A 22,695-nucleotide genomic window follows, 5' to 3' on the forward strand; every position below is an offset into this window, starting at 1 on the left:
TAGTCCCGAGTATTTGTGAGATGAAAAGGAGACTTAACGTAATGTACTCTGGCAGAGTAATAGGAAAACATCCATCAAGCCTGACATGTTAGTTCATCAGCACCGATAGGCTCATGTTTGTGGCTGAGCATGTGAAGTGGATCCTGCCTCTCTTCCGAAGAGGCCGTCGGCTTCAAGACACACATTCAAAACTTATGAGCACAAGGGACTTTTAAGAGGGCTCTCGGAAAGAATTTGGAATTGGTGGTCATAGCACGAAGGAAAGCTCTTCCTCAAGTTTTCTTTCATTTTCTTTATTGAAATGAGCTGCAAAGTTGAAAGTGGGGTCACTTGGACAGTAACTTTAGTCAAAACAGATGGAATTCCAGTGGTTGCATCTAAAAAGGCCACTTTTCCCCAACAGCTATTCTGTAATGGTTTCTGAGATGCAGCGAAACTTTTTCCTATCATGTGTTATCTCAGGGTTTTGTGGTTGGCTGTTGACAAAGGCTGCATTTTTTAACCAGAGGCTGCCAACATATTTCATATTTTTTCCTGTCATTGAAAGGCAATTATTTAATCTAATTCTTTTGCAGCTGTATGGGCTATGAATGGAGTGTGTGTGTGTAATTGCCCTTCTACATGCCTAAGAAGAGATCTTTTGGGGAGGGATATTTGTCCAGACGGTACTGCTGAACAAAGAAGTTGCAGAGTATTTTGGAGAAAAAGCAATTTATCCTTCCCACCTTTGTGTGTGTGTGTATTCTTTCTCCCAAATTCTCTCTCTCTCTCTCTCTCTCTCTCTCTCTCTCTCTCTCTCTCTCTCTCTGTGTGTGTGTGTGTATTCTTTCTCCCAAATACTCTTTCTCTCTCTAAGTATATATAGAGTCTTGCGCAGGCCCAAGGCATACTTAGGATTGCACCCAAAGTCACATAGATCGATAGCAAAACGGTTAAGGACTGACGTTTAATTTAGTAGCCATCAAAACATTCCTCTTTCAGTTGTAAGTCAATGTTTTATGATTTCTGGAGAAGGTCTGGAAGTTACCCTTAAGTAAAGCTCAGCTTTATTAATGGAATTAATTCAAATTGTTTGGGGGTATTTTGAAAGCTAAATGTCAGGAAAAGAAGCTGCTCTGATGAGCTATCAAGTTCGCTGCTGTGGTTTCTGTATTCTTGGAACAAAGTACAGATGTGGTGATGAAAAGCTATAAGTTATTCTGAATATAATATATAAAACACATACATACACAAGCAGAAGGCTGACACTGGAGGTCTGGGCAAATTGGGGATTGTGTTGCTGTATTGATTACTCCACTGCTCAATGGACTTTGAAACTAAACTTATGTTGATGAAAGGTAGAAAGATATTGAGGTCATTCAGACTTACAGTTCAAGTACAGTTCAAGCAGTCCATTCAGGAGCCTGCAGAGTAGGTCACGCCCATCAGCAGCCATTTGCCTTCCTGAGCTTTTGTAAACTCACCTGGGAAGGCCAGCCCCCTTTCAATCAGGAAGGAAGGAGGGGGGAGGAGCCAGCCAGGAGTATAAAGCTAGGTGGGCCATCGCGTGAGGCTCTCTGCAGACGCGTGTGGCCTCTGGGAACCCAGTGCCTCGGGAACTAAGTGCCAGGTAAGGCACAAGAGTTTAGCATCTGGGCGAGTTCAGCAGCAGGGCGAGGAGGCCAGGGCCCCATACACTGCCCTTCCTCTTCCCTAGAGAAAAGGGCTGCTAACCAGTGTACGGTTTTTAAAAGGACCCCTAAATAAAACAACAACAACAACAAAAAAGCTATGCAGTCAGACAGCCAGCAGCAGGGTGGGGGCTATCCAGTGTTCTGCATCGAGTGCCACATGTATGATTATATGCCTCTGGGGCATAAGTCATGGGTGTGTCCTCGATGCAAGGAGCTCCAGGCTCTCAGGGAACGCGTCCGCTCCCTTGAAGCCTTGGTGGCCGACCTGGAGAAGCACAGGCGGCCAGAGGAGGACCGTGGGGAGACTTCCGGGGACGATCAGGCTTCGTCCCAACCTCAGGCGTGCAGCTCCTCGGCTGCCCGGGTGGGAAGTCTCGGGACTGGAGGACGTCATCCTGGAGAGGAGGGAAACAATCCCCTAGGGGGGATCCCTTCTCCAGGGGATGGGCCCGTATCCGAGCGCACTCGGGATACTCCTCGGCGGGAGGGGGGTCGGGGGCTTCTTGTAGTGGGGGATTCGATTATTAGAAACATAGAGAGGGGGGTTTGCGACGGATGTGAGGACCGCATGGTGACTTGCCTGCCTGGTGCGAAGGTTGCGGACATCACTTCTCGTCTAGACAGGCTGGTAGACAGTGCTGGGGGAGAGGTAGCGGCTGTGGTGCATGTCGGCACCAACGACGTGGGCAAGTGTAGCTGGGAGGTCCTGGAGGCCAAATTTAGGCTTTTAGGCAGGAAGCTGAAAGCCAGGACCTCAAAGGTAGCGTTCTCTGAAGTGCTACCTGTTCCACGCGCAGGGCCAGCTAGGCAGGCGGAGATCAGGGGTCTCAATGCGTGGATGAGACGGTGGTGTAGGGAGGAGGGGTTTAGATTCGTTAGGCACTGGGGAACGTTTTGGGACAAGCGGGGCCTGTACAAGAGGGACGGGCTCCATTTGAACCAGAATGGAACCAGACTGCTGGCGCATAACATTAAAAAGGTGGCAGAGCAGCTTTTAAACTGATCCCTGGGGGAAGGCCGACAGGAGCCGAGGGGCATCCGGTTCGGGACTCCTCATCCCTATGGGATGAGGATGGGGAGGTTAGAGAACAACAAGACAAAGGCAGGGTAGGAGAAGAAATTGGGAAAGGTAGGGTGATGGGATGTGATAGACGGTTTGGCACAATGAGAGGATGCGGGGACAAAGGAGCGAATAAGCAGCCCATCCTGGGGCATTCCGTGTATAAATGCTTTTATGCAAATGCCCGAAGTCTACGAGCAAAGGTGGGAGAACTGGAATGTCTGGTGACAAGGGAAAATATTGACATAGTGGGCATAACGGAAACCTGGTGGAATGCGGAGAATCAGTGGGATACCGCAATCCCGGGCTATAAACTCTACAGGAGGGACAGGCAGGGGCGTGTTGGAGGTGGGGTGGCCCTTTATGTTAAGGAAGGGATAGAATCTTGCAAAGTAGAGATTGAAGGTGGGTCCGACTCCACCGTAGAATCTCTGTGGGTTAAATTACCAGGCTTGTGCAGCAATGTAATACTGGGGGCGTGCTATCGTCCTCCAGACCAGAAATCTGATGGGGACCTTGAAATGAGGAAACAGATCAGGGAGGTGACAAGGAAGGACAGGGTTGTAATCATGGGGGACTTCAATTATCCTCATATTGACTGGGTCAATTTGTGTTCTGGTCACGATAAGGAAACCGGATTTCTTGACGTGCTGAATGACTGTGGCTTAGATCAGCTAGTCAAGGAGCCCACCAGAGGACAGGTGACTCTGGATTTAATTTTGTGCAGTACGCAGGACCTGGTTAGAGATGTAAACGTTACTGAGCCATTGGGGAACAGTGATCATGCTGCGATCCGTTTTGATGTGCACGTTGGGGGAAGAATACCAAGCAAATCTCTAACAAAAACCCTTGACTTCCGACGGGCGGACTTCCCTCAAATGGGGAGGCTGGTTAGAAGGAGGTTGAAAGGGAGGGTAAAAAGAGTCCAGTCTCTCCAGAGTGCATGGAGGCTGCTTAAAACAACAGTAATAGAGGCCCAGCAGAGGTGTATACCGCAAAGAAAGAAGGGTTCCACTAAATCCAGGAGAGTGCCCGCATGGCTAACCAGCCAAGTTAGAGAGGCTGTGAAGGGCAAGGAAGCTTCCTTCCGTAAATGGAAGTCTTGCCCTAATGAAGAGAATAAAAAGGAACATAAACTGTGGCAAAAGAAATGTAAGAAGGTGATAGGGGAGGCCAAGCGAGACTATGAGGAACGCATGGCCAGCAACATTCAGGGGAATAATAAAAGCTTCTTTAAATATGTTAGAAGCAGGAAACCCGCCAGAGAAGCGGTTGGCCCTCTGGATGGTGAGGAAGGGAAAGGGGAGATAAAAGGAGACTTAGAGATGGCAGAGAAATTAAATGAGTTCTTTGCATCTGTCTTCACGGCAGAAGACCTCGGGCACATACCGCTGCCCGAACGGCCCCTCCTGACCGAGGAGTTAAGTCAGATAGAGGTTAAAAGAGAAGATGTTTCAGACCTCATTGATAAATTAAAGATCAATAAGTCACCGGGCCCTGATGGCATACACCCAAGGGTTATTAAGGAATTGAAGAATGAAGTTGCAGATCTCTTGACTAAGGTATGCAACTTGTCCCTCAAAACAGCCACGGTACCAGAAGATTGGAGGATAGCAAATGTCACGCCTATTTTTAAAAAGGGAAAGAGGGGGGACCCGGGAAACTATAGGCCGGTCAGCCTAACATCCATACCGGGTAAGATGGTGGAATGCCTCATCAAAGATAGGATCTCAAAACACATAGACGAACAGGCCTTGCTGAGGGAGAGTCAGCATGGCTTCTGTAAGGGTAAGTCTTGCCTCACGAACCTTATAGAATTCTTTGAAAAGGTCAACAGGCATGTGGATGTGGGAGAACCCGTGGACATTATATATCTGGACTTTCAGAAGGCATTTGACACGGTCCCTCACCAAAGGCTACTGAAAAAACTCCACAGTCAGGGAATTAGAGGACAGGTCCTCTCGTGGATTGAGAACTGGTTGGAGGCCAGGAAGCAGAGAGTGGGTGTCAATGGGCAATTTTCACAATGGAGAGAGGTGAAAAGCGGTGTGCCCCAAGGATCTGTCCTGGGACCGGTGCTTTTCAACCTCTTCATAAATGACCTGGAGACAGGGTTGAGCAGGGAGGTGGCTAAGTTTGCAGACGACACCAAACTTTTCCGAGTGGTAAAGACCAGAAGTGATTGTGAGGAGCTCCAGAAGGATCTCTCCAGACTGGCAGAATGGGCAGCAAAATGGCAGATGCGCTTCAATGTCAGTAAGTGTAAAGTCATGCACATTGGGGCAAAAAATCAAAACTTTAGATATAGGCTGATGGGTTCTGAGCTGTCTGTGACAGATCAGGAGAGAGATCTTGGGGTGGTGGTGGACAGGTCGATGAAAGTGTCGACCCAATGTGCGGCGGCAGTGAAGAAGGCCAATTCTATGCTTGGGATCATTAGGAAGGGTATTGAGAACAAAACGGCTAATATTATAATGCTGTTGTACAAATCGATGGTAAGGCCACACCTGGAGTATTGTGTCCAGTTCTGGTCGCCGCATCTCAAAAAAGACATAGTGGAAATGGAAAAGGTGCAAAAGAGAGCGACTAAGCTGATTACGGGGCTGGGGCACCTTCCTTATGAGGAAAGGCTACGGCGTTTGGGCCTCTTCAGCCTAGAAAAGAGACGCTTGAGGGGGGACATGATTGAGACATACAAAATTATGCAGGGGATGGACAGAGTGGATAGGGAGATGCTCTTTACACTCTCACATAATACCAGAACCAGGGGACATCCACTAAAATTGAGTGTTGGGCGGGTTAGGACAGACAAAAGAAAATATTTCTTTACTCAGCGCGTGGTCAGTCTGTGGAACTCCTTGCCACAGGATGTGGTGCTGGCGTCTAGCCTAGACGCCTTTAAAAGGGGATTGGACGAGTTTCTGGAGGAAAAATCCATTATGGGGTACAAGCCATGATGTGTATGCGCAACCTCCTGATTTTAGGAATGGGTTAAGTCAGAATGCCAGATGTAGGGGAGAGCACCAGGACGAGGTCTCTTGTTATCTGGTGTGCTCCCTGGGGCATTTGGTGGGCCGCTGTGAGATACAGGAAGCTGGACTAGATGGGCCTATGGCCTGATCCAGTGGGGCTGTTCTTATGTTCTTATGTTCTTATGTACGCGGTGTGTTGTATTGGAATTGCGGAAGATCTGGCGAGGAGGTAGGTGTGGTGTCAGCAGTGGCCCCTTTAAGGGTGAGGCCTGGGCATCCAGCAGAGTGTGCTGCACAGCTGCAGGCACTTGAAGGCAATAGGGCCCTCAGGGATATAAGAGCACCTGAGGCAGGAAGGGTTGTGGGTTGTAGAAGGAGTGCAGGTTGGAGAGGAGACTGACTTGGCTTATTGACTTTGGACTTTGACTTGGATATTCTGACTGATTTGACTGATTACCTGGACTCTGACCTGGCATATCGTTTCTGGACTCTGATTTGGCAACCTTCATTTATTGAACTGGGACCTGACTCTTATGTGTGCTGGCTGCTCTGGGGAGTTAAACAAGGGAAACTAACCAGACTTAAGCGGGCATGATACCCAGTGGGGAGGAGTTGTGGCAAGACAAATGTACCAGTATTTCAGAACTGGCTCGGTTGGGAGTATGACAATCATTGCTCTATGTCCAATATAAATTTGACACATGCAGAAAGATGTATTGAAGCTGATGATATGCTAGCATTGGTGGGTGTCAAAGAGTTACTGGTCTGGTTTGACTAGACCGGGGTGGCCAAACTTGCTGAACGTAAGAGTGCACGTGATAAACTTCAGATGTTGGATATTTAAGAAACATTTAAATTGTTAAATATATTTAATCACCATGAACACTACATGTATGTTTTAATCCAGTGGACTCTCAATTTATACCTGGTAAATAATTATAAAGCTTGAAAATTTCTTATTTTCTTCTTGCATTAATTGTGATGCAAACAGGAGCTCAGCCAACATATATCCAAGAGCCTCTCATTATATGTCTAAGAGCTGCATGAGTCGCAGTTTGGCCACCCTTGACTAGACTGTAAACTCTTGAAGGCCTAGATCTTAAGCCAGGTTGAGAGCTCAATTAGGACAGTTTTGTCCACCAAGAATCATGGAGCTAATTGGATTACAAAACTATCTGGGGGAAATGCCTGCTGATTTGTTTCTCCTTTAATGGTCCAGCTGAATATGAAGCCTGCTGCACCAATCCAGCCTCCCTTCCCAGCCTGATCCCCTCCCTGTTCCACCCCCTGCCCAGAAACTCCCCTCCCTGCCTTTGTTCCACCCATCTGCTGCCCTTCCACCACCCAGCACTACTCTTACCTCTGCCAGCAGCTAATCTACAGACTCCTCGCCAGCACTGCTGACTCTCTGGGTGCGGCAAGCATGATTTATGGCATTTTTTTGACACCCTCAGCCACTGCAGTGGCCACAGCGCTGGCAGAGAGATAAGTTTTCACTAGAGCTATCTGCTGCCATAACTCACTCACTTGCAGGAATGGATCATTTGTGCATGTGCCCTTACATGGCTGTGGTGGCCCCTGCGTGCAACACGTACTGCCTGAATGGTTTTTGTACACTGACTGGCCTCACATCTCCAAGGTTTCAGACAAGGTTTCAGTCTTTCCCAGTACCACCTGGATGCCAGAGATTGAACCTAGGACCTTCTGCCTACCAAGCAAAATCTCTGTCCAATATCTCTGAAGATATGAAATACCTGTTTTTCTAGTCATATGTATGCAGCCAAGCTGTATGAAAGGAGAATTTTCACCCATTTTTCTCCCATTACCCATAATGGAACGCAGAGAGAGAGGGCCTGCAGAAGAGAAGACATTGTTAGTGGGTACCAGAACATGACTTAACAGGAGGACCTCATGTATTTTCATACAGTTTGAAGTACTGCAGCTGGTAACTCTCCAGCTGGTATACAGCAGCATTTTAACCACTCAGATTACCTCTGAAGGCCAATGGTTCTCACAGAGCTGGTATATATGTATGAGATAATCCTGTAGAAGTGAAGTAAACCTGCCATAGATTGACAGTTATTCCAGTACTGTTACCCTGCACATGCCTGATCTCATCTGATCTCAGAAGCTAAGCAGGGTCAGGCCTGGTTAGTACTTGGATGGGAGACCGCCTGGGAATACCGGGTGCTGTAGGCTTATACCATAGTCTTTCGAGACTGAAGGTTGCCAACTAAAAGCATATTGGTTTTGCCACATAACCTCCTAGTTCTACTGGAGGTTTCCAGACACCTGCCGTTTCGGCAAAGCTTGCACTCCCACACACAGTTTGAGACGTTCTCCTTTTAGACTCAGCATCTCATGATGCTGAATATGAGGGGGGCCGTTAAACCAGCCCCACCCAGCTGGACTCTTCCCAGTGAATACCTTCTGCAGGAAGGAGGGCAGGCGGGGAATGTATGAGCGTTCGAAATGCAAAGCGCCCGCTGCCTGGAAACCACCAGAAAGGCTGCAGCTTTCTATAATTATAAAGATCATCTCTCAAGAAGACAAAACAAGCATGGTTTTTTGTTTTTTTTCTTTTAAAAATCCTTTTATGTCAATGGGGCACCCTCCCTCTTCAAAACCTCCCTTCATCTGAGGTTGCAGCTGAAAGCCGCCTTTCGTTTTTGTTAAAAAAAAAAATTAACAGACATGGGGAAGAATGGCCAAGCACTGCTGCTCCTCTGCCCCCATTCATTCCTGTGGGGCTTGCTGGGAGTTCCACAATCCACTGGAGTAAGTGGATGTTGCACAGAAGGAATCTTTGGGGGGCCACTCTGGTCTACTGATAATCCATTAACTGCCCCGGGGGAATGAATATTCTGTTTACTCTTCGCCTGCTAAACTGCTCTGGCTGGGATGGCTCGTGGTTTCCTCACAGTCTCTAGTATCCATTCTGTAAAACTGCACAAGAGCCAGAGCGAAAGCAGAAAGCACACATTTTAAGTGTAGCAAGTCAATCCTGCCTTCTGTGAATCAGCTCACTTGGTTTAAGAGCCCTCAGGCATCAGGACAGAGGAAGGACCTCGCTTGAGACTTCCTGCTAAGTAGAATAGACAATCCAGAGGTAGACAACCCAAAAGTGTGACTTGGGATCATCATCATTGGCATCCTTCAGTCTCGGAAGACTATAGTATCGTGCTCTGAATGGTGGTTCTGGAACAGCATCTAGTGTGGCTGAAAAGGCCAATTCGGGAGTGACAATCCCTTCCACACTGGGAGCAAGTGCAGTCTGTCCCTGGTCTGTCTCCCTGGCTATGGGCCTTCCTTCTTTGCCTCTTTGCCTCAGACTGTTGGCCAAGTGTCTCTTCAAACTGGGAAAGGCCATGCTGCACAGCCTGCCTCCAAGGAGACCACTCAGAGGCCAGGGTTTCCCACCTGTTGAGGTCCACTCCTAAGGCCTTCAGATCCCTCTTGCAGATGTCCTTGTATTGCAGCTGTGGTCTACCTGTAGGGTGCTTTCCCTGCACGAGTTCTCCATAGAGGAGATCCTTTGGGATCCTACCGTCGCCCATTCTCACGACATGACCAAGCCATTGCAGGCGTCTCTGTTTCAGCAGTGCATACATACTGGGGATTCCAGCTCATTCCAGTACTGTGTTGTTTGGAACTTTGTCTTGCCAGGCAATATTGAGGATACGTCGGAGGCAGCACATGTGGAAAGCGTTCAGTTTTCTCTCCTGTTGTGTGCAAAGAGTCCAGGACTCACTGCAGTACAGAAGTGTACTCAAGATGCAAGCTCTGGATCTTGGTATGTTCTGTCAGTTTCTTTTTGGACATACTGCAGTACAGAAGTGTACTCAAGATGCAAGCTCTGGATCTTGGTATGTTCTGTCAGTTTCTTATTGGACCTACCCCTGGGGGCTGGGGATAAGAATAGGCCCTCAGTTTGGCTGTACTTGTCATAAGAGGCGACTAAACAGCCACCGGGTAGATGGGACTCGTTAGCCTGGGAAGGCAGCTCATCTGAGAGAAGGAAAACTCTGATCCCAAACCTCCACTGCCTTGTGGCTACATCCAGTTATGGAAAAGGCTTCAGGAGTCAACCTCGAGGCAAAATCCGGAGCCGGAGTCCCTGAGGCAGTTCATGGCTGAACACAGTCACGTTCTGGCAACTCCTGCGACGCCGCTGGAACAAACCATATTGGCCTCTGCCTTTCCATTGGACCATTTCAGCGACGTGGAGAGGGGGGATTTGCTGCATGGGTAACAGCCTATCCTCCATACCTACTTTACCCAGGCTTCGCGCTCTGGAGAGGACACTGTTCCAGAACCACCATTCAGAGCGTGACACCATAGTCTTTCGAGACTGAAGGATGCCAACAACAACATTATTGGACCAGACTCTCTTTGTGAGTCTGGAAAATGTGGCAGTTGCTTTACCGATGCGTTTGTTTAGCTCAGTATCGAGAGAAAGCGTGTCGGAGATCGTTAAGCCAAGGTACACAAAGTCATGGACAACCTCCAGTTCATGCGCAGAGATTGCAATGCAGGGAGGTGAGTTCACATCCTGAACCATGACCTGTGTTTTCTTAAGGCTGATTGTCAGTCCAAAGTCTTGGCAGGCCTTGCTAAAACGGTTCATGAGCTGCTGGAGATCTTTGGCAGAGTGGGTAGTGACAGCTGTATCATTGGCAAAGAAAAGTCATGCAGACATTTCAGTTGGACTTTGGACTTTGCTCTCAGTCTGGAGAAGTTGAAGAGACTTGGGATAATGCACCCCTTTATATTCAGGTGTTCATGCAATGAACCTATTGAGTCTCTAAGATCAACTGCAGAGATGATGCTGTTGCAGACGCCTCCACTTTCAGAGACTAGGGGCCCATTCCTGGCAGATTTCAGTGCTAGTGCTGCAGCCTAGCGCCAGTAGTGGATGTTGCAAACATGCTGTAAAGCATGTTTGTGCCATAAGGCATGTTTGAGAGCTGATGCAGACTTGAAAAGCCCCATTGCAGGGACTGGAGCTTTACTTGGGGTAAGGAGACAATTGTTCCCTTCCCTCAAGGAGACCTCCCGTGACTTCCCTCACTCCACAGGATACAGTGGTGGCTATTTTGGCACTGCTGTACCATGCAGCACTGGGAAGCTTAGGATTGAGCTGCGCATGAGCAAGATGAGCAGGGAAAGTACATTTTCAGCGGTGGGACCTATTGCCCTCTCTAGACAAATTTGGGAGGCATCTCCATGATCATCATTTGGGCAATATTTTATTCACCAGGGCTTTTAATAAAGAAGCGGTTCCACCTTGATTTGCTATTTTTATTAGCTTTTACCATTTTGATGTTCATGAAATTATAAATCTGTGCTGCTATTTTTATGTCATTGGTTGCTGCTTCATAGCTTCCTGGTTTTTGTCAGGTTTATACCTGTTAGAATGCTATTGAGGCTATTTGTGAAATGGTTTTCGATGTTGTGAATTGCTTGGCAGACCTGAGAATGTTAATTAATTTTTGTGTCAACATTTGAACCCACTCCAGCCCCTCTTAGAAGCTGCCTTTGATGCTGGCCTTATGCATTTACTGATCTGTCTCTGTGACCTTTGTGCCGTTCTGGCTTGCCACAGAAGGACAACTGCCCCATTCTAAACAGGAGGGACACTGGCACTGTCAAGTGTATATCACGGCCACAGGTGCAGATTGGGTTGCCAGCTTTGACTGAAGAAATTCCTGGAGATTTGATTGATTCTAGCTTAGCAGTTTCCTAGTTTCCTGGCCTAGCAGGAACTTGGCCATCAGGCTGTGGTTTCCAGTCTGTCGTTCCCTTTTCCAGATTACATGAATGGCAAACACTAGGACATCAGTGATCTGTGATCTTGTTTGGGATCTTCTTCGCTGTCCTGCTGAAGCAGGCCTTTGGAACTACAACAGAAGGCATCTATCTCCGGACCAGATCAGATGGAAAGCTCTTCAACCTCTCCAGACTGAGAGCAAAGTCCAAAGTCCAGCTGAAATGTCTGCGTGACTTCCTCTTTGCCGATGATGCAGCTGTCACTACCCACTCTGCCAAAGATCTCCAGCAGCTCATGGATCATTTTAGCAAGGCCTGCCAAGATTTTGGACTGACAATCAGCCTTAAGAAAACACAGGTCATGGTTCAGGATGTGGACTCACCTCCCTGCATTACAATCTCTGCACATGAACTGGAAGTTGTCCATGACTTTGTGTACCTTGGCTCAACGATCTCCGACACTCTTTCTCTCGATACCGAGCTAAACAAACGCTTCGGTAAAGCAGCTACCACGTTTTCCAGACTCACAAAGAGAGTCTGGTCCAACAAGAAGCTGACGGAACATACCAAGATCCAGGTCTACAGAGCTTGCGTCCTAAGTACACTTCTGTACTGCAGCGAGTCATGGACTCTTCACTTACAACAGGAGAGGAAACTGAATGCTTTCCACATGCGCTGCCTCCGACGTATTCTCGGCATCACCTGGCAGGACAAAGTTTCAAACAACACAGTCCTGGAACGTGCTGGAATCCCTAGCATGTATGCACTACTGAAACAGAGACGCCTGCGTTGGCTTGGTCATGTTGTGAGAATGGATGATGGCCGGATCCCAAAGGATCTCCTCTATGGAGAACTCGTGCAAGGAAAGCGCCCTACAGGTAGACCACAGCTGTGATACAAGGACATCTGCAAGAGGGATCTGAAGGCCTTAGGAGTGGACCTCAACAAGTGGGAAACCCTGGCCTCTGAGCGGCCCGCTTGGAGGCAGGCTGTGCAACATGGCCTTTCCCAGTTTGAAGAGACACTTGGCCAACAGTCTGAGGCTAAGAGGCAAAGAAGGAAGGCCCATAGCCAGGGAGACAGGCCAGGGACAGACTGCACTTGCTCCCAGTGTGGAAGGGATTGTCACTCCCGAATCGGCCTTTTCAGCCACACTAGACGCTGTTCCAGAACCACCTTTCAGAGCACGATACCATAGTCTTTCGAGACTGAAGGTTGCCAACTAGGACATCAGTGAGAAAATCAGTACGTGGACTTGCTAGGAGGAAGTCAAACCTTTCAATCCAACTGCTATGGAGAAAGTCTCTGAAACACTTCTAAGGTGAAGGGATCAAATGGGGAACACTTGGAAAAGCAGAGCTTGATTAAAGACAGCGAATGTCAGTTGAGGAAAGAGAGATCAGGCCTAACTCATTTGATGGAATTTTTTTGTCAGGAAATCATTGCAATGGTACAAGTAAGGGGAAAGATATTATAGACTTGGTTTTTCAGAAGGTATTTGCAAAATTCTCCACTGCTGGTTAAAATGTCTAAGGTCTGAAGTCATAGAGAAGCAGACAATGGGCATATTGGCTTGAAAACTTACAGAAGCAAAGGGGCTCATTATGTGTGGACGCCTTTTATTTCCAAGAGAAGAAATTGTATACTGAACACAGAAGAAAGGCGTTTGAAGGATTCTAGTGTACCTTAGGGCCAAACCGCATTATGCAAGAGATCTCTTACTGGACCCCCGGAGGGCTTGTGTTTTAACTTTCAAGTATCTGAAGGGCTCCAAATTTGACTGCAGCAGCAGTCCTAGGAGAGGTCAGCTGTATTTTTCTGGGGGAAGGGGAAGGTTTGATTGGTAAAATGATATACGGAATGGATTTAAAACTCTTTCCCCAGAGCCACTGCTCCTATCAATGTTGAGACTCGTCTTCCGTAAAAACTTTGAGAGATCCAGTCACTGATGTGATACCAAAGTCCCTTTCGTTGCCCATCTTCCTATGTCCAATTGACAGCTCCGAGTTCTGCAGGTCTTGGAGGCCACTGAGCACCTCCAGTCTGACTCAGGCTGTTTTGGGTGTTGTTTCTTTTCTTTTTCTTTTAAACTTATGTCCTTTGTTGCACACAGCGTGCCCCCTACCCCAAACCACTATCTTGTCTGTGGATAGGCTGCAGAGGTGTCACTAAGTAGATGTGGGGGCTGTGGGCCACCCCAGTGACACCATGAGGAAGGGGTGACACCAAAATGACTGTGTGCTGCTGATGTCCAGCGGCTGATGCAGCGCTAATCAGGGCAGGGGTTACCACTGCTGCAACCGGTGCTGAACTACAGAAAGATCCTCCAGCCTCCCCCATTGGAGCCCAACTCAGTGTTTAACCCCAACAGCTATTCCAAGCATTGTGCCTACTTTAACATTGCAAGCTTTACCCTGAAGCCTTCTGGCAGCTGCAGCTTCTCTGGTTCAGAAGGTTACAGCAGAGATACCTGAGAAATACAATTCCCAAGGACCCCTGCAGCCAGTTGGTGCTTCCCCTCTCTGATCCTGCATAGTTCACCTCAAATCACCCCAGATGAGGCCCATCAGGAGAGCATTCTGCCATTCTCCTGGCAGTGCCAGCATACTCAAGGTGGGACGGTGGCTCCTGTTGGCGTTGGTGCAACTCCGTCTGCTGTCCAGAGGGGGCAGGGTGCTGTCCAGAAGGGGTCAAGCTATGGCCCAGTGAACCTGACCTTTCTACCTGTTCTCTCTGTGATCCTTGAGGGGTGTGGCCCTAACCCTTTATCCTTCCCTTCTCCTCTGAGCACTTCCCCTTGCCCTCTGACCACAGACCTGTTAAGATGCGCACACCAGGGGTCTGATGCCCAGGCCATCTTGAGCACAAGGCATGCAGGGCAAGGCAGCTCTAGGGCCTTGTTATCTCTAAGTGTTAGCTGAACCTCTGATCCTAATCAGATGCTGTAAAAATACACCCAGTGAAACTGTAAGTAAATAACTTCTTTTTGCAACTTTAACAAGCCGTTGCCTCTTTGTCTTTTTTATTGACTAGCAGTCAGCCGGGTGAGGGAGGTTCCCAGGGGTGATACCCAAAGGGGGGGGTCACTGCTTGAACTACTCTGCTCTGCCAGCCATGTCAGCTGCTGGGGCAGCGGTGTAGCACCCCAGCATGCTCCGCACCACACCAGCAGCCTGTAGCCTGTTCCGGCATGGCAGTACCGTGCCATGGGTGTGCCCTCATGGGGCACATGGATGGAAGCCTCATGGAAGCGAGACTATGAGGAACGCATGGCCAGCAACATTAAGGGGAATAATAAAAGCTTCTTCAAATATGTTAGAAGCAGGAAACCCGCCAGAGAAGCGGTTGGCCCTCTGGATGGTGAGGGAGGGAAAGGGGAGATAAAAGGAGACTTAGAGATGGCAGAGAAATTAAATGAGTTCTTTGCATCTGTCTTCACGGCAGAAGACCTCGGCCAGATACCACTGCCTGAACGGCCCCTCCTAACCGAGGAGTTAAGTCAGATAGAGGTTAAAAGAGAAGATGTTTCAGACCTCATTGATAAATTAAAGATCAATAAGTCACCGGGCCCTGATTGCATCCACCCAAGAGTTATTAAGGAATTGAAGAATGAAGTTGCTGATCTCTTGACTAAGGTATGCAACTTGTCCCTCAAAACGGCCACGGTGCCAGAAGATTGGAGGATAGCAAATGTCACGCCTATTTTTAAAAAGGGAAAGAGGGGGGACCCGGGAAACTATAGGCCGGTCAGCCTAACATTCATACCGGGTAAGATGGTGGAATGCCTCATCAAAGATAGGATCTCAAAACACATAGATGAACAGGCCTTGCTGAGGGAGAGTCAGCATGGCTTCTGTAAGGGTAAGTCTTGCCTCACGAACCTTATAGAATTCTTTGAAAAGGTCAACAGGCATGTGGATGTGGGAGAACACGTGGACATTATATATCTGGACTTTCAGAAGGCATTCGACATGGTCCCTCACCAAAGGCTACTGAAAAAACTCCACAGTCAGGGAATTAGAGGACAGGTCCTCTCATGGATTGAGAACTGGTTGGAGGCCAGGAAGCAGAGAGTGGTGTCAATGGGCAATTTTCACAATGGAGAGAGGTGAAAAGCGGTGTGCCCCAAGGATCTGTCCTGGGGCCGGTGCTTTTCAACCTCTTCATAAATGTCCTGGAGACAGGGTTGAGCAGTGAAGTGGCTAAGTTTGCAGACGACACCAAACTTTTCCGAGTGGTGAAGACCAGAAGTGATTGTGAGGAGCTCCAGAAGGATCTCTCCAGACTGGCAGAATGGGCAGCAAAATGGCAGATGCACTTCAATGTCAGTAAGTGTAAAGTCATGCACATTGGGGCAAAAAATCAAAACTTTAGATATAGGCTGATGGGTTCTGAGCTGTCTGTGACAGATCAGGAGAGAGATCTTGGGGTGGTGGTGGACAGGTCGATGAAAGTGTCGACCCAATGTGCGGCAGCAGTGAAGAAGGCCAATTCTATGCTTGGGATCATTAGGAAGGGTATTGAGAACAAAACGGCTAGTATTATAATGCCGTTGTACAAATCTATGGTAAGGCCGCACCTGGAGTATTGTGTCCAGTTCTGGTCACCACATCTCAAAAAAGACATAGTGGAAATGGAAAAGGTGCAAAAGAGAGCGACTAAGATGATTACGGGGCTGGGGCACCTTCCTTACGAGGAAAGGCTACGGCGTTTGGGCCTCTTCAGCCTAGAAAAGAGACATGCCTGAGGGGGGACATGATTGAGACATACAAAATTATACAGGGGATGGACAGAGTGGATAGGGAGATGCTCTTTACACTCTCACATAATACCAGAACCAGGGGACATCCGCTAAAATTAATTCAGTGTTGGGAGAGTTAGAACAGACAAAAGAAAATATTTCTTTACTCAGCATGTGGTTGGTCTGTGGAACTCCTTGCCACAGGATGTGGTGCTGGCGTCTACCCTAGACACCTTTAAAAGGGGATTGGACAAGTTTCTGGAGGAAAAATCCATTACGGGTTACAAGCCATGATGTGTATGTGCAACCTCCTGATTTTAGAAATGGGCTATGTCAGATGCAAGGGAGGGCACCAGGATGAGGTCTCTTGTTGTCTGGTGTGCTCCCTGGGGCATTTGGTGGGCCGCTGTGAGATACAGGAAGCTGGACTAGATGGGCCTATGGCCTGATCCAGTGGGGCTGTTCTTATGTTCTTATGTTCTTATGGATGTGCCCAGTAAGTAGGTGAGCTGGCCCTGTGGAGTCCTATGCAGTAAGTCCTCCCCTGAACAACAACCAAAGTTATTGTTTGGGGAAGGGCTGGCTTGCCTGATTACCAGACATGTTCATGGGGTTTGGCATGGTACTTGCCACCTGAGTCTTTGCTCATTGGTCTTTGGCTCATGCCAGGCCTCGTCACTTCACGTTCTTGCTGACAAGTAGTCTGGAGTGGGCCATAAAAAAAAAAGTGAAAGCTCAGCAACTCGGAATTTTGGCAGGGTTGTGATGAGGTCATCGGGTCACCACCAAACTTCTGGGTTGTCAAGTTCCACATTGGGTGACCCTTAGCCCCAGTGATGCCACTGCCTGTTATGCAGACAAACTGATAGGCACTCAACCACCCAAGCCCAATTTCAATTTCCAGGAGCCAGGCTGCGGTCAGAGCTTTCAATGGCTCATAAGCTGGGCATGTTGTCGTCGGAGGTCCGTTTTTATTTATGGTCAATCATTGCTCCTCAGTACTCAAATGGTAGAGTGAAATGCACAGCTCTGGCACCCAGAGAGTGCTTAGTGGAGTTGTCCTTCCCTCCTGATCCCCCATAGTGGCTCTAGCTCTGTTCTTTCAAGGCAAGTCTGGTTTGAGGACAGTTCAGGTCCTCACAAGAGAAGTCTTGACAGGAGGTGTGGTCTAGAGGGCAGGAGGTCTGGTCTAGAGGGTTGAGCCTCCATTTGCCTGAAGATAACATCCACAAGGTCACCAGTTCAAGGCCACCGGCACCATGAATGGCGAGACCTTGAAGCAGCTGACAAGCCAAGCCGAGCTATTCCATCTGCTCTGAGCGTGGGAGGATGGAGGTCAGAATGTGTGGCCAGATCGGAATGAAACACCTGAATGTAGTGGTTCTTGAAAGAAAGAACCTTCTTTCAAATTGTAAAAATCCCTATGGGGATTTAAATAGCCTGCTTATGTAAACCACCTTGAATAAAGTCTTGAATAAAGACTAAGAAAGGCGGTATATAAATACCTGTATTATTATTATTATTATTATTATTATTATTATTATTATTATTATTATTATTATTATTATTATTGACAGAGCCGCCCTTCTCCTTCACCAACACAGATGGTGATTCCTTTGTTTCTATGATCATTTCTGCCAAGATGAAAGATGAGTCTAAAGTGTCTGCTTTGGCCAAGGATTGTTGACTTTCACAGGTAATTAAATCAGAGAGTGAACTTAACTGCATTGTTATCTCAGAGGAACCAATAGTGTAGATAGGCCCAACAGCAACAGCCTACTTCATAACATGCATCAAATGTAGACAATGATGACAGTAGAATCATGCACATGTGTCTGGGTTGAGGTCCTCTGAAAGATCAAGCAAGGCAACAATAGCAGGGGGAGCGGGTGACAACAGAGAACGCATCTTAATGACAGAAGTTCTGCACATATCATAAATGTACATATTAAAGCCACCATAACTTAGAGGTGCAGGAAACTAACCTTTCATTTGAAAGACATTTTAAGCAAGATACGTTATTCAGGGACATAAAGGATAATTCAATAAAACAGCCCTAGAATTTTTCCACATTACATGACATCAAATTTGTCTTCTTTGGGCTTCCCTTTCCCCGCTGCCCTTTTCAAGAACAAAGAGCCATTTGTTCTTTGGTAGCCAACTGACCGAAAAAGGAACCGTGTATACAGAAAGTGACATTGTACATTGTGGCAACGCATAACGGTGTTGGTGTCCTCCATGTCTTAGATTTTGCCATAAATCTCATCTATCCTGTGACCTGCTGACTTGGTGCAATTGTGCATCTTCCAGTGGTGATGTGGCTCTTAGTCCACTCTTTCCTCCAAGCAATACAGGCCAAACGACATGATCAGAGAAATGCACGTGTTGAGCTCTCTCTCTTTTTTTCTTTTGAAAAAAAGTCACATGGAGTGGTGTGCAAATTGGTCTAAAATTGTCAGGGGCGGGCAGGGGGCTTTCTTAGCTCCCAGCACAGTCACAGTCATGTTCCTGCAGCACCACCCTGCACTCTTTCTAGACAACACAAAGCAGGGATGGTGTGCAATCGGGATTGTAACCGTAGCTTAAGCCCGCTTCTCCCCTCGCTGTGATTTCACATTTGGCATGCCAACACGTACCCTTGTGATACTGGCTTAGAAAGAAAAGAAAAAGAAGGCCAAACCTATGCATGGGTTAGCAAGAGCAATTTGATCCTTAATGCCTTCTGGGTCGCTTCATGCCAGCTTGTATGTTACCTTTGCTGGTTCGCTTGCATTTTTGATTGCTTGAGTGATCTGCATCGTTGCATGAGCCATGTAACAGCAGAGGAAAATCATCCCCTCTTCATGGAAGCTGGTAGATCGATGCAGTGGCGTCACTAGGATTTGCGTCACCCGGTGCGGGAGGCCTGCGCGTCACCCCATGCAGTGGGCAGGGCAACGCCCCAGTTGGTAGGTGTGGTGATGTACCATCGCCCCGCCCCCACTGGTTTTTTGGATGTACCTTTTGTTGGAACACAGACATTTCAATGTGGTTTGCTTCATTGCATTCTGCATGAAATTACACATTGATTGATAATATGATGGTCTTATTCCTCTAAATTCTGATTTTAGTGATTTTGAAAACTTGTAGAGTCACACACACACACCCCTGTGTCAACTTACTAACAACTTATTGCAGCAGTTCTCAAACTTTCAGCACTGGGACCCACTTTTTAGAATGACAGTCTGTCCAGGACCCATTGGAAGTGATGTCATGGCCAGAAGTGACATCATCAAGCAAATTAAAATAAATAATTATAAATAATTAAATTAAAATAAAAGAAATAATTAAATAAGGGGGAGCCAGTCCTGTTCCAAGTGAATCTACTCTGAAGTAAGTCCTATTGTGGTCAATGGGGCTTACTCTCAGGAAAGTGTGGGTAGGATTGCAGCCTGTGAGCCCAATCCTATGCATGTCTACTCAGAAGTAAGTCCCTTGGTGGTCAATGGAGCTTACTCTTTAGTTTGCCTGCAGTAACACCCCAACCCCAAAAAAGAATCAGTGAGATTTCCAGCCCTCCCCAGTGCCGTTTAAAGTTCTTCTATTTCAGGCACATCAATACAAAGACCCTCCTGGCTTCACAAGTGCAAAATATAAAACTTTCCCCTTACCATTCAAGCCTCTTTTTTGTCCTTTGGGGGGGCTGCCTTCTGGAGCATCTCCAGCTCCATCGAATCGGGACCCTTCTGGTGTCCTCACATTCCCCTTTGCCTGGCCTGACCAGCAGCCAAGGCACGTCTGCCTACTCACGAGTAAACACAACCGTGAGGCTGCTTGGCTTTCCATAGGGCTCAATAGACTGCAGCTGGGAGGGAAGCAGGGTGGGTTGCTTTCTTCTGTCCTTTTTCCATTTCCACGATATCCTTTTTGAGATGTGGCGAACTGGACACAGTACTCCAGGTGTGGCCTTACCATAGATTTGTACAACGGCATTATAATACTAGCCGTTTTGTTCTCAATACCCTTCCTAATGATCCCAAGCATAGAATTGGCCTTCTTCACTGCCGCCGCACATTGGGTCGACACTTTCATCGACCTGTCCACCACCACCCCAAGATCTCTCTCCTGATCTGTCACAGACAGCTCAGAACCCATCCGCCTATATGTGAAGTTTTGAAGCATTCAAAACAATTGGTGGTCCAGGGAAACAACAAAATGTGTTCAGAGAAATTAATAAAGAGCTACTTTGGGGGGAAAGAGCAGTGGGGGCAGCCATTTTGAATAGGAAAATGGCACAAGGGGAATAGTTACCTGTCTGCACACCATGGTCAAGATGCCATCGCCCACAGCTGCTTCACCCAGAAGTCAACTCAGGGCAATATGGGGGAAAGATGCACATAAAATGGGGTGTTTAGTATTAAACATAAGAACAGCATTTCCACCAAAGGAGAAGGAGTGGTTTTTTCCTAGGGGCATTACAAGGCACTCAGCAGGGTGTTGAGGGACCCCAGTCAGGGAGACGCTGCTGCAAGTCTCCAAGCAGCATTGGGAAGCTCTGTGGCAGGCAGAGCTGCAGCGCATGAAAACCACACACTGGGGAAAGGCCTCCTGCCCTGACTCTCCTACTGCTATTCTGAGGTTTGCATTTGGCCTCAAAGCAAGTAGTGATGTCATCACACAACACATTCCACATCATCGCCACTCACTTCTGGGTTCTGAGGGCATCGCAGCTGCGGTATGTTTGAGAACTGCTGGCTTACTGGGTTCAATTAGGGCAATCCAAATGTGAACCTGTATGGGATTACTGTGGGCTGGATCTCATTCTATTTGGTAGGTTTGTTTTGGGGAGGATGTGTTTGGGATTACATCTTGAAACTAACTGAAGAGGCTTTTGGCTTTAAGTACTTAGCAGGGGGAGTTTAGGTGGGCTTCTGCAAAAGAGTATTACACATTTGGTTATGCAGTATTGTGTAGTGTGCTTTACAGGAACATCTATTGTTTTAATCATTTTATGTTGATTGCTTTGTCAATTTCACTTTTTTCTAGACCTGTATTCCTACCATAATCACATGTGCCTTGCTATCTCTCCCATGAATCTATAAACATTTTGATTTATTTCACTTACAATTTGGGGTCGGTGGACTTTTCTCCTGGTTCAGCTCACCCACTGGGGTATAAAAAGAACCCCACACTCATCATCTACTGTTTCTGTGCTGATATCCAAAATTAAGTATCCTGGGGAGAAAAAAATCACTCCAAAGAGCTTCTAACCTGATAGCCATTTACATCTTTCCCATTTAGAGAGAGGTCATTCCTCCTGCCTTTCTGCAACAATCAATAGTAGGCACCAGGTTGATAAAAAATTATAATCCCATCCTCATTTTTTTTGGCATTTCAGGAAGGTGAAGAGGGGAGAGTGGTCTGTTTTTTGAACCTGAACTGTAGCCCCTGTTCTTATCAGGTTAATTAGACTGTGTGGTAATGTCTGGCTGGATATCCTGCCCAGAGGTGATTTTAAAATGGCAAATGTCATGCATTTGTTTCATTGACTTCATTCAGGAATGCCAGCTTTTTCATATATAAATCAGAACAATTTCTTTTGCTGTGCTGACATTGGTATTTTTGTAATAAGGATTCCTAGATAAATAATCAAGCAACTGCTGAGAACAAGGTATAGGTAATATGTTAAAAAAAATACACACCCACCCGCAAAACCCCACAACCCCCAGCAAGCTTTATCATACAGGCACTGAAAAAGCCCCTTGGTAGAGAGCCAGAGTTTGGGATTGCTTCTCCTACTTAACTGAGACTGCAGAAGTCTCTCTGGCTCAATTTCAAAACAAATCCTGGAAAGCAGACAGAGAAACACTGAACTCTGGAATTCTCAAAGTCTTTTTTCATTGTACAGTGGCTTCAAAAATGAACAGGACTCCACAACATCCAAATATGAAAGCTATCCATGCAGAATCCTCTGGTGTCAGGGGATTTCTGTTTGAGCAAAATACTTCAGGTACTGACACCCAGTGGTGTAGCTAGAGGGGGTGCAAAGCACTAAGTTTTGCAGGGAGCCTCACTGCAGCATGCAAGCAGCTCTTCCCACTACTTTTCAGAGTCAGGCATAAGCCTCATAAGGTGGTGTTCCCACCACCTGGAATGGCTCTGAAGGGAAGGGGGGCTACTTGCACACATGCCCGATCTCGTCTGATCTTGGAAGCTAAGCAGAGTCAGGCCTGGTTAGTACTTGGATTGGAGACCGCTTGGGACTACCGGGCGCTGTAGGCTTATACCATAGTCTTTTGAGACTGAAGGTTGCCAACCAATAAGAACAAACAAACAAATCAAAACACCAACAAAGCCCCACCTGCAACCTGCTGGAACTGTGGGGTGAATACAGTTTACTTTAACACCTGAAGAAGGTTCTAGCCTGTGTGTTGCTTGTGTATCACCTGTGGCAGTGAAGCTTCTGACACCAACTGGCTGAGCAAACGGAGTGGCACAGAA

At 47.3% G+C, this 22,695-nt stretch overlaps 1 pseudogene; it reads left to right on the forward strand.

Annotated features, from left to right (window-relative positions):
- The first annotated feature begins 7,785 nt into the window (after positions 1–7,785).
- On the forward strand, positions 7,786–7,904 carry LOC136657951 (5S ribosomal RNA; annotated as a pseudogene).
- Positions 7,905–22,695: the final 14,791 nt, after the last annotated feature.

The sequence above is a fragment of the Tiliqua scincoides genome, chromosome 7, assembly GCF_035046505.1.
Source record: "Tiliqua scincoides isolate rTilSci1 chromosome 7, rTilSci1.hap2, whole genome shotgun sequence".
NCBI lineage: Eukaryota > Metazoa > Chordata > Lepidosauria > Squamata > Scincidae > Tiliqua > Tiliqua scincoides.